Source organism: Neoarius graeffei, chromosome 15, assembly GCF_027579695.1.
Source record: "Neoarius graeffei isolate fNeoGra1 chromosome 15, fNeoGra1.pri, whole genome shotgun sequence".
Taxonomy (NCBI): domain Eukaryota; kingdom Metazoa; phylum Chordata; class Actinopteri; order Siluriformes; family Ariidae; genus Neoarius; species Neoarius graeffei.
In genome coordinates, this window is record NC_083583.1 from 51,377,738 (window position 1) to 51,392,070 (window position 14,333).

At 41.0% G+C, this 14,333-nt stretch overlaps 1 protein-coding gene across 1 annotated transcript in view; it reads left to right on the top strand.

Moving 5' to 3' along the window:
- The window catches only part of ttll7 (tubulin tyrosine ligase-like family, member 7), a 184,839-nt gene that overhangs the window by 75,576 nt on the left and 94,930 nt on the right, over nt 1–14,333 (top strand). The window lies entirely within an intron of this gene.

Sequence of the window (14,333 nt, forward strand, 5' to 3'; positions counted from 1 at the left end):
TGATTCGCTGATTGCGGTCAGCTGATCGTTTAGCAAGTTGATTCGCCAATCATGATCAGCTGACTCGCAGGATGCATTACATCATGGAAAATTTCTTGGAATGGCCGGCGCAGCACTAGTGCTACTTCCAGGTTTCTCGTAGCAAGCGAACGGCACGTGTCAGCCGGCTGGGGTGTTCTAAAAATTAATTTGATCGCGTGTTTCTGCCGGGGGTGGGCGGGGACTTGGTTTTCGTGCTTCAGTCAGCCAGCCGGCGTGAAGCTTGTTTTTTTTTTTTTTCAGACGGCGCCTTTGTTCTGCAGCCATTATCTAGGCACAGGCCTTAATTTTTGCTCATTTTTTTAATTGGCGCACCGTGCGACCGTGATTTCAAATATAGTCGCACCCTCAAAATTCTAGTCGCAAGTGCGACTAAACCAGTCGCACTCACGAGCCCTGATACAGGACACTTGTATCCGCATTCTCGAAAGCCATCACTAGCTTCCCTGCTCCTCAGTGCTGTTAGCACAACAGTCCAATTACCTTCCAGTTGGCGTAGCAGTAGTGTTAGCAAAGGCTGACACGAGCTTTCCCTTGCCTCGGTGTTGTTAGCATGTCCAGTTACCTTCTAGCTGATGTAGTGTTTGCACAGGCCAATGCTAGTGCAGTCAAGCTGATTATTATTATTATTATTATTATTATTATTATCATCCCTGTGTAATTTACTTAGTTACTTTTTAAAATCAACATCGACAGCTACACACAACGGAGTGACCTGGCAGCCAAAATTCTCTCAAAATCTTCCGCTTTTAACGAAGCAAACCTCGCTGCCATGTTTGTTCACAAATTGTCAGTCACTCACTAACGGAAGTTTTACGTCTCCGTGTCTCTTTTCCAGTTTTTCGATGTCCGTTGGTTTGTTTTTCTCTTGTAAATATTGGTGAAAAATATATAATGACGTTTTGGTAGCCTTTTGGATGTTCAGCGCGTCTTTACACTACGTTCAGACTGCAACCTGAAACGACTCGTATCCGATTTGTTGTGAAATCCGATTTTTTTGTTAGGCCGTTCACATTACCAATTATATGAGACTTGTATGCGATCTCCAATATGAACGGAAAACGACCCAAAAGTGTCCTGCATGCGCAAATTGACACGTAATAAGCACATCTACGTAATACGTAAACACAAAAAAAAGCACACTCTTCAAGTTTAATGATTTTCTTTGTTTGTTTGTTTAATTATCTGGTTAGTGTTAAAGTGTGAGGTCTCGTGTGTGTTTTTGTTTCTGAACTGAAATGAAAACGTGTAGCCTGGTAACGAGGGTTGACTCCTAAATGTCTCTCTAATTTCTATACAAGTGCACTACATGTTACTAGGAAGTAATGGATTTTTAAACTCTATATAGTGCACTCGAGCTTCAGTAGGCAGTCATTTGGGATACGGCCGCTGTATTACCAAACTCTTAATTCAGGCTTAATAATTTGCACATATTTATTTCGTCATATTAATAAACTTTTTCTACATTTTTATAAATATTTATTTAGATTGTTTATAGCCAGCTGAATTCTGCAACTTCTCTCAGCGCTGGCTCAAGGTGCAGAAACACCAGTGCAGTTTGCGATGGAGATGAGGCGAGACCTGGCGATGTGGTTTTTGTGGCGGCGGCGGAACTCGCACAATAATCTGATTAATGTGGGCAGCAGACTAATGAGACCGAAGGTGTCAAATTACTGGAAATTTCCAGAACAATCTTATAATCTTGTAATCCAGGATGGTTTAAGTTATAAATCAGTTATAGAAACTGTTTTATTTAATCAGGCTAACAGATCAACATCCAGGTCCCTACCAAATCCACCATTAGCTTGATCAATTCTATAAAAGTCTATTTAAATTCTGAAAACTGTACAAATGTTGTTGTTTTCCACCAAAGAGGCGGGATTAGCCAACGCAGAATAGTGACGTTTGTCTCTTGTTGATGACGTGTAGGTGGCATGAATGCGACCTGTCCGGTCAGACTGCAGTCGCATGTGAAAATATCGGATATGCATCGGATTTAGGACCACATATCCAAGCGGCCTGGGTCGCATGTGAAAAAATCGGATCTGTGTCGTTCAGATTGTCAATAACAAATCGGATACAGGTCGCATATGGGCAAAAAAATCGGATATGGGTCGTTTCAGGGTGCAGTCTGAACGTAGTCCAAGTTTATTTAGTGCTTAAACCTAGCACTGAATTAACCCCTTCTTCTCTCTTTCCCAGCCGACAAAAAAATGATTGTGTGCATGCGCAGCAGAAAAGTTTTGTCGTTGGAGCTTTGCATGAGCTCCGACGTGTGACGTTGTGTTGTCTTGACAATGTGCAATATTATTATAGCAATATTGCACGCTCATTCTCTCTCTATTGGGGAGAGTGGCGTAATACATGGAGGATAAGCGATATGATAACAGTATTGCATGCCATCAATAAACCCACTAGAAGGGGATAGAATGCATGTTTTTATTCCATTGAAAAAGTGTCCTATATGTATAATCACTGATGCTCACTTCGCCTTCAGTGAATAATTGTTAAATAACAGCACAGCTCTGACAGTACTGCCAGCTACAGTTCAAACAATAGGATTTTAATAATATAAACCTATAATCTACAGTATTTCTACAGTAATAGGGCATGTGCGGTAGACGATCTCATCTCATCTCATTATCTCTAGCCGCTTTATCCTTCTACAGGGTCGCAGGCAAGCTGGAGCCTATCCCAGCTGACTACGGGCGAAAGGCGGGGTACACCCTGGACAAGTCGCCAGGTCATCACAGGGCCGACACACAGACACAGACAACCATTCACACTCACATTCACACCTACGGTCAATTTAGAGTCACCAGTTAACCTAACCTGCATGTCTTTGGACTGTGGGGGAAACCGGAGCACCCGGAGGAAACCCACGCGGACACGGGGAGAACATGCAAACTCCACACAGAAAGGCCCTCGCCGGCCACGGGGCTCGAACCCAGGACCTTCTTGCTGTGAGGCGACAGCGCTAACCACTACACCACCGTGCCGCCCCGGTAGACGATCTAAATAATGTAAATAAGGCTCATAAACAAATTTAAAAAGCAAGTTGCTATAATCATATGGTCAGGGAAGGAGTCTCGGGTGTCTGCGACTTGTTCGAGAGGAAAAATGCGAGGCTGAGGGAGGAATAACTGTTTTAGACTGGTACCAAAATCCAGAATTGTGACACCCAAAGGCATTTTTGAGACAAAGTCGGCAAACAGTCTTATTTTGTCAATTTGGGTGTGCCGAATTCAAATCTGCAATATGCCGAGCTCTATCTGACCTCTGTTGACCTCTAGAGGTCATTGAACTTTGGGCCTGTAAACGTCTCAGCTGAACCCAGTTTCTCAGCTTTCTAAGGTGGGGTTTACATTAGACCGTATCAGCGGATCATCAGATTAACGTTTTTAAAAACGATTAGCGTGCACACAGCAACACCAATACACGATTAGCGTGCACACAGCAACACCAATACACGATTAGCGTGCACACAGCAACACCAATACACGATTAGCGTGCACACAGCAACACCAATACACGATTAGCGTGCACACAGCAACACCAATACACGATTAGCGTGCACACAGCAACACCAATACACGATTAGCGTGCACACAGCAACACCAATACACGATTAGCGTGCACACAGCAACACCAATACACGATTAGCGTGCACACAGCAACACCAATACACGATTAGCGTGCACACAGCAACACCAATACACGATTAGCGTGCACACAGCAACACCAATACACGATTAGCGTGCACACAGCAACACCAATACACGGATACGCTAATCACATGACTAATTCGGCATGTAAGTTGAAATGTGTCAGTGCGGCTCATCGCTTCCTCCTCAGCGGCTGCACTCCAAATCACTCCGCCCTGAACAGCGAGTGCCCTCTGGAGGGTGCGCACTCCGGCCCTGCGCAGCTCACAGAGCGCGCGAGTTAAGCGCATGAGCAGTGATTCGGGACTGAGCCGCTGTGCGCAAGTCACTTACCACTTGCAAGTGGAAGGATGGCAAGCCTAAAGACAATCATAACTACACAATGGGCAGTATTTGCATCAGTATTTGCAGTATTTTCATACTTTTATACTCTTTAATGAAAGGTGATACAAGGCGGAAGTCCGCGCCGTTTTTCAGCAGTCGCGTCACATGACCAACGCCAGCGAATCAGGAAGGTGGATGTCACAGTGACGTTGTCCAATGACGACGCCAGCTAGAGCTCAGCACAGCGTATCCGCGTATTCTCAATGTTTACACAGTACCGGAGCTGACACGATCTGGATTGAATACGTGGACGCTGGCGGATTCCCGTTTCCCGGCGTTTCCAGGCGTTTTAATGTAAACGGACAGTGCATCCGCGAAGAAAACGAGACAGATACGGTCTAATGTAAACTTGGCCTAAGGAATGAAATGTACTAAAATGATTAATGAAGTTAGCAAATGGCCTTGTTTGTTAAATGTTTGGGTGCTGAATTCATTTTTCATTTGTAAAACGACATATGACCTCTGATAACCTGAAGGTCATTAAACTTGGCCTATAGGCCTATGCATTTAACGGCATTTTTAAACTGACTTTACTCCCCCAAAAAGAATATGAACAAACAAAAAAACAAATAGAAAGGAACAAATACAACATTAAATGCCAGTCCATGTACATGTGACTTACTTTTCACAATGAGAATGCCTCGGCGATCACCTTACATAACATTGCATTACATTTAGCGGTTATTGTTTATACAAAGCTACTGAAAAAAGGACAGATTCAGCAGCATACAAAATGTGGGGGCATACAGGGTATACAGGTTAATCAGGGTTAGTATATATGAGAGTTTTTTTCTTTGTTGTTTGTTTTTTGTTTTAAATGGGGTAAAGCCTTTACAAAAAACAAACAACAAAGAAAAAAACTCATATATACTAACCCTGATTAACCTGTATACCCTGTATGCCCCCACAGTTTGTATGCTGCTGAATCTGTCCTTTTTTCAGTAGCTTTGTACAAACAATAACCGCTAAATGTAATGCAATGTTATGTAAGGTGATCGCCGAGGCATTCTCATTGTGAAAAGTAAGTCACATGTACATGGACTGGCATTTAATGTTGTATTTGTTCCTTTCTATTTGTTTTTTGTCTGTTCATATTCTTTTTGGGGGAGTAATGTCAGTTTAAAAATGCCGTTAAATGCATAGGCCTATAGAGATCTTGCATGTGACGTCACAGCCGATCCAGATTGTGACAGACACCATCGTGTCGGTCAAACGCCATATTCCGCCTTCTGGTTCTACTTCTGCTTTTACTTCTACCTTTTCTTCTGGAAAACCCTACTATGTACAATTCTACTACAACGGCTGCGGCTACAAGCTCTCCCTACCTGTGCACGGTTTTTATGTTTTTTGTGTGTATTTTTGCGTGTTGTTCGTCTGTACCGGACTTCAATATCCACTACAACCGTATGGACTTACTGGACATTGGTTTCCAGCAGAAAATGACGGTTTGTAGCGATTTCCATCGCATGCACAACATTCCGGACGAGGAAAAAAAAAACATTCCGGACGAGACCAGATTGCGAGACCAGCGGGGTCTCCGTGGATTGTTATCGGAAGCAAAGCGAAGGAGGCGGCGCCGGGAGCCGAAGCAAAAGCGAGGCTACAGGCAGAGCTGGCCTGTTGACTAAGCTCAGAAAACAGCTACTCAAACCTCCACTGCCAAGCCTCTACCTCTCCAACGTCAGATCCATGTAAACAACACGGACGATTTGGAATTACCTTATTCTATTCTATAATCGGCTGGTCAGTGCTATACTCAATACTTAAGTGACTTACCCATCCAGTGAGGATCATTTTCTTGCTTACAAGATGCCACATCTGAGTCGCTGACAAATCCTGAATTTCTGTAAAGATAACTGTGCAGAGATTTATAAGCACGCAGTGCTTCACCACTGAACAGCGAGAGAAAGTTGATGAGGTAATCATACACGTCCGGGTATTCCGCTGGCAGTTCAAAATCCGGTCGTGAAAACTCCGTCCGGTAAGCCATAAGGGTCACAAATCTGTAGATCGTTTATTTTGGACATATATCTAGTTATCTGTTCATTAGAAAAATGAGCCGTGGGGGCGTCGTGGCTCAGGTGGATAAGGCACCATACCATAAATCCGGGCGACCCGGGTTCGATTCCAGCCCGAGGTTATTTCCCGATCCCTCCCCGTCTCTCTCTCTCCTGCTCATTTCCTGTCTCTACACTGTCCTATCCAATAAAGGTGCAAAAAGCCCAAAAAATATCTTTAAAAAAAAAAAAGAAAAATGAGCCGTGTAGTCCGTCGGTTGAAATTGATCCATTCTGTACACGAGTGCAGCAGTATTCAGCGGTGTTTTTGACCGACACGATGGCGGTTGTGTACTTTCCGGTCACGTGACTGCAAGATCTCTATAGGCCAAGTTTAATGACCTTGAGGTTATCAGAGGTCATATGTCGTTTTACAAATGAAAAATGAATTCAGCACCCAAACATTTAACAAACAAGGCCATTTGCTAACTTCATTAATCATTTTAGTACATTTCATTCCTTAGAAAGCTGAGAAACTGGGTTCAGCTGAGACGTTTACAGGCCCAAAATTCAATGACCTCTAGAGGTCAACAGAGGTCAGATAGAGCTCGGCATATTGCAGATTTGAATTCGGCACACCCAAATTGACAAAATAAGACTGTTTGCCGACTTTGTCTCAAAAATGCCTTTAACTCCTTAAATAAGCACTTTTTTGAATTTTGGTACCAGTCTATTTAAAGCTGCTATAGCATAAGTGATGACTTGTTTCATGGCCCTTCCACAACATTAAATGTCACTATAAGATGAATGAAACACTTGGGGATATGCTGTTGTAGGAAACTAATCCACTTCAGTGGGGTAACAGTAACTCTACTTCCTGTGCTTAATTTTATTGTGAGCATTTTGTAAAAATCCCACTTAAATTAGTTTAAATCTCATCTGCGATGTAGAACTAATGTGAACTGCTGTAATATGTAGGCTTGTTGAATGGTTTATGAAACCACAATAGCCCCCAAGCGTAACTACGTCATCACTTGTTTATCATAGTGCATTGTGGGGGATAGCCGGGGTCGGTAGTTGTGCAATATAGCGGATGTTAGATTAATTTCACGTGTGAGCGATGTGAGAGGAGCAATTTTGGCATGCTCTGTCGTGGAAGACAATGAAATGGGTGATTTAAAGAGGTGGAGAACATGTCGAGGGTTTACAGCAGGAAAATCGGAATCCAAATCAAGCTTGGTGTGAAGGTAAGACATAAGTGACAAGAATTCGTACAACTTTAGAGGTTAACTGAGTCGACCACACTGTACAACATCATCAAATCTCAGAATGTCATATTAAAACATTTTATAAAGGAGTGATTTAGTTCAATAAAACTTGATATCAGGAAACATTACAAAAAAACTTTGGAAACGCGCTGATCTGCCGTGTCATGTTCAGTATAAATGCATTTACTTCAGTAAATGCCGCAAGTGAGATACACCGAATGTTATACATACCCGAAAGAGAACCCTTCATGGTTTGGGGGTTTTATCGGTCCGACAGGCTTGTTCAACTGGCTGCCGAGTGCTTTGGGACGTTGAGAGGCAAAGGCTGAAGAATGCTTCTGTGTTTTACAGGCTTTGGAATCTCGCTAGTTTCAGACGATGAACAGTGTCGATCTGTTATATCTGTGGAAGGCCAAAGGCCGTTCCACAGACCATGGAAATATTGCTGGGTCACAGTTTAAAGCAGATACGCAGAACCTTTTATTTTTAAATAAATTTCTGAGTGGATAGTATCTCCATCCTTGAGTCTTGTATGCTGCATAAATGGGAATTAAAAATTTTATATTTCTGAGAGTTAAAATCGACCGCAAAGTTGGCATTGGAGCTGCCCCGCTGAGCCAGCCAGCCCTGAGTGCGTGACGTCACAGCGGGAACCGGTTTTAAGGCCGAGGCCTTTGACAGCTATAGACCAAAGTCATATAAATAAACATTTATGGTGAAAGTAAGAAATACCGTCACCGACTCACTCAACTAAGACTGATTTGACTTCATTGATTGTGGGTTGACTCTCATTAAAACAGGATAGGTGCTATAACTTATGCAACAGACATGTACATGCATGCATTTTCACTGATAAAACATAAAAGGCGAATTAAATAATCAGATGAACTGAGACAATCACATTCTGAAGCAAATTAAATAATCTTATACTGCTAACTTAAACACACAATACAAGTTACATGTAGTAATCTAAATGCAGGTAAACAACGTGTTCAGGGATCCCAGACGTCCGCTATTTAGCGGAATTCCGCTATTTTTCTAGCCAAAGTGGTGGTGGTTTTTTTTTTTTTTTAAATCTCTTGTATATCCGTAAAACATATGTTTAAGTAAAATGACCAGCAGAATACGTTCTGATTTGGTTTGCTTGTTTAGCGATGTTTGTTTTTGTCAGCTTCGTTTGTTCTCGTTGACATTCGGGAACACTCGGAAGTTAAATTGATGTAAATACCGCGAGACTGTACGCGATAGAACGAGAAAACAATATGGCTGCGCCCATTTGCTAGAAAATGTGTTTTAACTCCGTTCGTGCTTTTGTTTCTAATGTGTTGAACTTAATTCAATATGCAGGGCTGTGAAATTTCCACGGATTCTGTCGCGAAAAATATCATCTTCACAAAACGTCTATTTTTGCATTAAAAATCATTGGGGGGGGGTGTCTAGTCGGTTTTAATCATAGGTTTTAATCGCCTTGCACGAGACCGGCGGCTCAGCCGGACTCGCGGAGTTTTATGCCAGCTGAGCGTGGAACACGTCTTGACGGCGACTCAGGAGCAGTGTTGCCAGATTGGGCGGTTTCAAGTGCATTTTGGTGGGTTTTGAACATATTTTGGGCTGCAAAATCAGACATAGTTAAGATGCCATCAAAAAGGAAAGCTAAGGAGGTGTTTGAGAGAGATGCAAAGAGGGCTAGAAAAGAACACACCGACAGACTGAAGGAAAAGATGGAAAAGAACAAGTTTGCAAAACTGAAAGAGATGGTGTTAAAGAAAAGAAAATTAAAAGACTTTCATTAGATGCTGTTTGACAGACTATGAGCATTTTGTAAATAGCTTTAATAGAGGAATGCAAATACTATAGAACTAATAACTAATAGCCTTACTGAAAGATGAATTGAAAGAAATAGCTGGGAGTGATGCAAAGAGGAATAGAAGGAGCCAGAAGTAAAAGAAAAGATGTAAATAATAGAAACATTAGTTTTTTTTTTAACTTTTGCTCTGTAGACAAGAGACATTGTGACAGATTCTTGGAAAAAGCCAGGACATAATACAAGAATTAAGTGTAATTTGGAAGACAACAGGTATCTCTCACTTAAATATTGAGCATGATTTTTCACAAAGTCATTTTGAAAGGCCTATCAAAGTTTTCTTTTATTAACATTTCTTTAAATTGTTATTTACACTTTTTTTTACTTTTATTTTGATTAAGAGATAAAATACATAGGCACTTATTAGATATTTCAAGATATTTTACATGGATCTTTCATTTTAAAAGAGAAAACTGTTGATCGGTATTTTATATGGCAAAATGAAGACCAAGACTAGTCAAATATTTACTTGTTGAGATCAATTTTTTACTTGCAGGAAATGCTATAACACCTAAAATGGCTTGGTGTCCGGCTTATGCAGGGGGGCTGTGCCCCCCAGACCCCCCCTTTTCCTCAGATTTCTTATTTACAATTTCACAGCCCTGAATATGTTGTGGAAAAAAGATATCGTCCACAAAAGAGATAGCGGAACAGTGTCCGGGTTAGAAGTATATTCTTCAAAGCTACATTTTCATCTAATTTTTATAAAAAAAAATTTTTGCCACTTATGTCATTGATTACAAAATATGGCATCAAATAGATACACATTATTGTTAAATTCTGTTGCTTTTCTATGTTAAATTTATGTAAAAAATGTGTTCTATAGCATCTTTACATGTTAAAATCTCAACAGTTTCAGGGGGCTTGCAGCGCCCTTGACCCCTGCTGATAGTTTCTTACATTCCTCTATTTTTTTCAATTACTGCTGGGATCCCTGGTGTTGTTTCATATCTAAATGAGAGTCGGAGCTTACCCGTATGTGTTCTCGCTTCTTGAAGGCCGACCTTGTGGCCGATTGTTTTGAAACAGTCTGACTTTCAGTTGTTCGTTCAGTTCTCTGTTCATTCACTTCTTCCACGTAAGGGCGAGATGGCAGCGATATCCAGTTTAGAAATCAGATGGCTGCTCCACTCATTCTCTATTACTCCATACGGAGTACTCCGCCATTACTGCTCGGCTCAGGCAATTACTGAAACCCGGGACGAAACAGAACATCACCGGTTTTGGCAACAACCACGGGGAGGTCATTGCCCAAGCAAGAATATGTCCCGTCCCGTTCCTTCCCGGGTTTTAGCAACAACCCTTGGCTCACTCTGGGAGAACTGGTGCAACTGAACTTACTTTCCTTTTAAAAAAATACATTAAATAAATACTTTTTTTTCCCTTTAATTGTTGGTACTGCACCCTCTTTCAATACGGGCTTATAGCCAACGCTCCTCAACAGATCAGAGGTCTCGTACGAGTCTTCAGTAAAATGTGCAGAGCAGAGGAGGGACCACTTCATAGCCGCCCAATGTGCCCGTGAACAACTCGCAAAACGCGTCCAAATCTTTGCAGTTTGAACATTCTTGGACCATGAATGCAACGTAAATCCACCTTCTGTCACGTTGCTGGCACATCTGCGTGGCATGGTGATAAATTAGCTCAAAATAGAGGATCAGAGTTGCAGTCAGCTCTGTGTTTTAGTATAGCGGAAATGGCGATGAGACGGATAGACTTCCTGTTCTGATGTTACGGACGTCAAGGTCATTCACTCAGACCGCTACCTATATAAATCACTTTAATCGTAAAAATTACTACATTAGATTTATTGTTAACGCTTAAAACTATTCCTGTGCCATTCTTGAGGTCTAAAGGCATTTATAAACGAAAGTGAGGCCATGGTTCTGCGTATATGCTTTAAGCACGTCTTTTTCCCACCAGAGAAATGTAAGCTACAAACACTTGTCTATTTCGATTCAGTTTGAAGGTTTTCGTTGCAGATTAAACTTATCCATTTCTTTCTTCTCTTCTCCTCAACTGGCAGCTTATAAAAGCTCAAATCAGGTGTTCTCTTTGTTGTGGAGACACAGTAAGGCACTCAGCAATTCACTTTAGGCATGGCTAAAACCGGTTAGACAGAACAATGCAGCATTTAACAAAGTAAACAATACGGCGGAGCTGACCCCAGGTATCGCCCATAATGCACTGCGCTAAACAAGCGATGACGTAGTTATGAGTTAGGGTCATTCATACTCTCTGGAAAAAAGGTGCTAAAGTGTAGCTTTGCTTGTTGCTGGGGTGGGATGGTAATCTCAAGAGGACACCTTTTATATGGTTTAGTATCTTTTACTTAGAAAATGTTTTTAAAGATACACTACATCGACATTTCAGAGGTACAAAAGATGTATACACTACCGCTCAAAAGTTTGGGGTCACTTTGAAATGTCCTTATTTTTGAAAGAAAAGCACTGTTCTTTTCAATGAAGATCACTTTAAACTAATCAGAAATCCACTCTATACATTGCTAATGTGGTAAATGACTATTCTAGCTGCAAATGCCTGGTTTTTGGTGCAATATCTCCATAGGTGTATAGAGGCCCATTTCCAGCAACTCTCACTCCAGTGTTCTAATGGTACAATGTGTTTGCTCATTGCCTCAGAAGGCTAATGGATGATTAGAAAACCCTTGTACAATCATGTTAGCACAGCTGAAAACAGTTGAGCTCTTTAGAGAAGCTATAAAACTGACCTTCCTTTGAGCAGATTGAGTTTCTGGAGCATCACATTTGTGGGGTCGATTAAATGCTCAAAATGGCCAGAAAAATGTCTTGACTATATTTTCTATTCATTTGACAACTTATGGTGGTAAATAAAAGTGTGACTTTTCATGGAAAACACAAAATTGTCTGGGTGACCCCAAACTTTTGAACGGTAGTGTATATATCATGCATGTCGCTCCTTGTGGCTTTTTTTTTTTTTAAACTGCGTTATGTCCGAGTTGTTTAGAATGTAGAATAAGGAAGCTGCTTCACCTGTAAGAAAATCAAACACTTTCATGAAGAAGCTAACATGAATGCAAGCAGAAAAAATAAAATTATATATATATTAGTGCTGTCAAGCGATTAAAATATTTAATCGCGATTAATGTCGCGACTGTCATAGTTAACTCGCGATTAATCGCAATTTAATCGCACATTTTTGTCACATGAAAAACCATTGTAATTCTCTTATCAGCATAAAAACGTGAATGGGCTTGCTTTGTATTGCAAAGCATAACACGTCTTGACACAGCCACTGCAAAGTGAAACCTAAGCCGAACACTGGGGCTAGCAAAAGAACCATGAGTGAAGTGATCTACTGCTTGAGTTAGTCTACAACTCAGAGAGACAGGTTACACAGTGACGGTAGGCTTGACATGCTTGATTATAATATAAAGTACACTATTATATTAAGTTTAAGTTGTTCGTTGATAAATATTGCATTGAATCTGATCTTTACTGTTTCAGCTCACTTAACACATTTTGTACTTTTACACTTTCTGCCTGTTGATGCGTCGCGCTGTCCAATCAGAGGCGGCCAAATTTGCATATTACAGGAAGGATTTCTGGGATAGCATTGAGTTTACAGTTCAGAGGGATCTGGCTTCTTGAGACGCTGTCTTCTTAAAACTGAATAAATATTTAAAAAGAGCCAAATGAGCCAGTCTTTTGAACGGCTCTTTTCAAAGAACGGATCACAAAGATGCGGATCCCATCAAAGAGCCATAAATCCCATCTCTACTAGCGCGCCCTGCCCGCGCTGGTTCTTTGGGGGGGGGCAGAGGACTCTGGCTGTGCAGGCCGTGGCATTACAGTCTAGCTGCTATCGGTTTTCTAAGCAAAGTCTCTGTTCCAAGTTCCTGGCAGTTTCAAAAGCTTATGAAAAACCTACATCATGTCACAGAGCGTTAATCTCGCGATAAAAAAATTATCGCCGTTAAAATTGAGTCAAGTTAATGCGTTAATAGCGCGACATTTTTGACAGCACTTTATATATATATATATATATATATATATATATATATATATATATATATATAAAATTTTTTTTTTTACTCAAATATTTTTATTGAATTTTACATGTATCACATATACAGTACATACGTGCTCATACATTGTAAATTTTTCAGAGTAATTTAACATAAGCATCCCTCCCCTCCCACTAGCCACACCTACAAACCATGATTCCTGAGGAGTATTATTCCTGGAGTGTTGTAGGGAACTGCTGGAAGTCAAGTATTGAGTCGCAAGATAAATAATAAGAATAAAAGTAAAATAAGTAAATAAACACACAAACGGGACGAATAGATAAAAAGTAAATAATTAGGAGGCGGCAAATTTAGACAATGACTGATACGGACACTGTAACTGAGGAAAAAAAAGAAAGGAAAGGAAAGAGGGGCGGATATCTCAATCCAACTTAAGGTTCTCAGAGTATTTCAGGAAAGGTCCCCATACCTTCTGGAACTTCTTGCTCGAGTCACAAACTGAATAGCGGATCTTTTCTTTTGGGTGACCCCAAACTTTTGAACGGTGTTGTGTGTGTGTGTGTGTGTGTGTTTTTTTTTTTTTTTTTTTACTAAGACTGCATGTACAGTATTTAATGTTTATAGATTGATCAGTACGCATTTTTTCAGATTATTTCTTCATAGCCAAAAATATTGCTTCTCACACACTGTATACTTCTGAATTTCATTCGTGAAGCTGATTTTAGAAAATGACTTTTTAGTCACGATGGTTTGGTCATGATGGAGCGCACAGCGCACGTGACAGAGAGAACAGCAATCCCCTTTGGTAGTGAGAATTCCCTTTCTCAGTTTAACATGCTGAAGGATCATGGTGAGAGAGAAAAAAATACTCCAAATAGGTTTGATTTTCACGCTTGTGACATCTTTCTCTTCCATGTCACCCCGCTGTTGATGTTCTTCCTCATAATGGCTGTCTCATCCGGATAATCACAAATTCCTTTCACACTCGCTAAAATGCTTGGTTTCCCCCCCTCCCCCACACCTCCCCACCCCTCCCTTTTCTTCCCAGTGATTTGCTCTGAAACTTTGCTGTCAAGCTGCAGTTCATACGGTCCTAATTAATGGCCC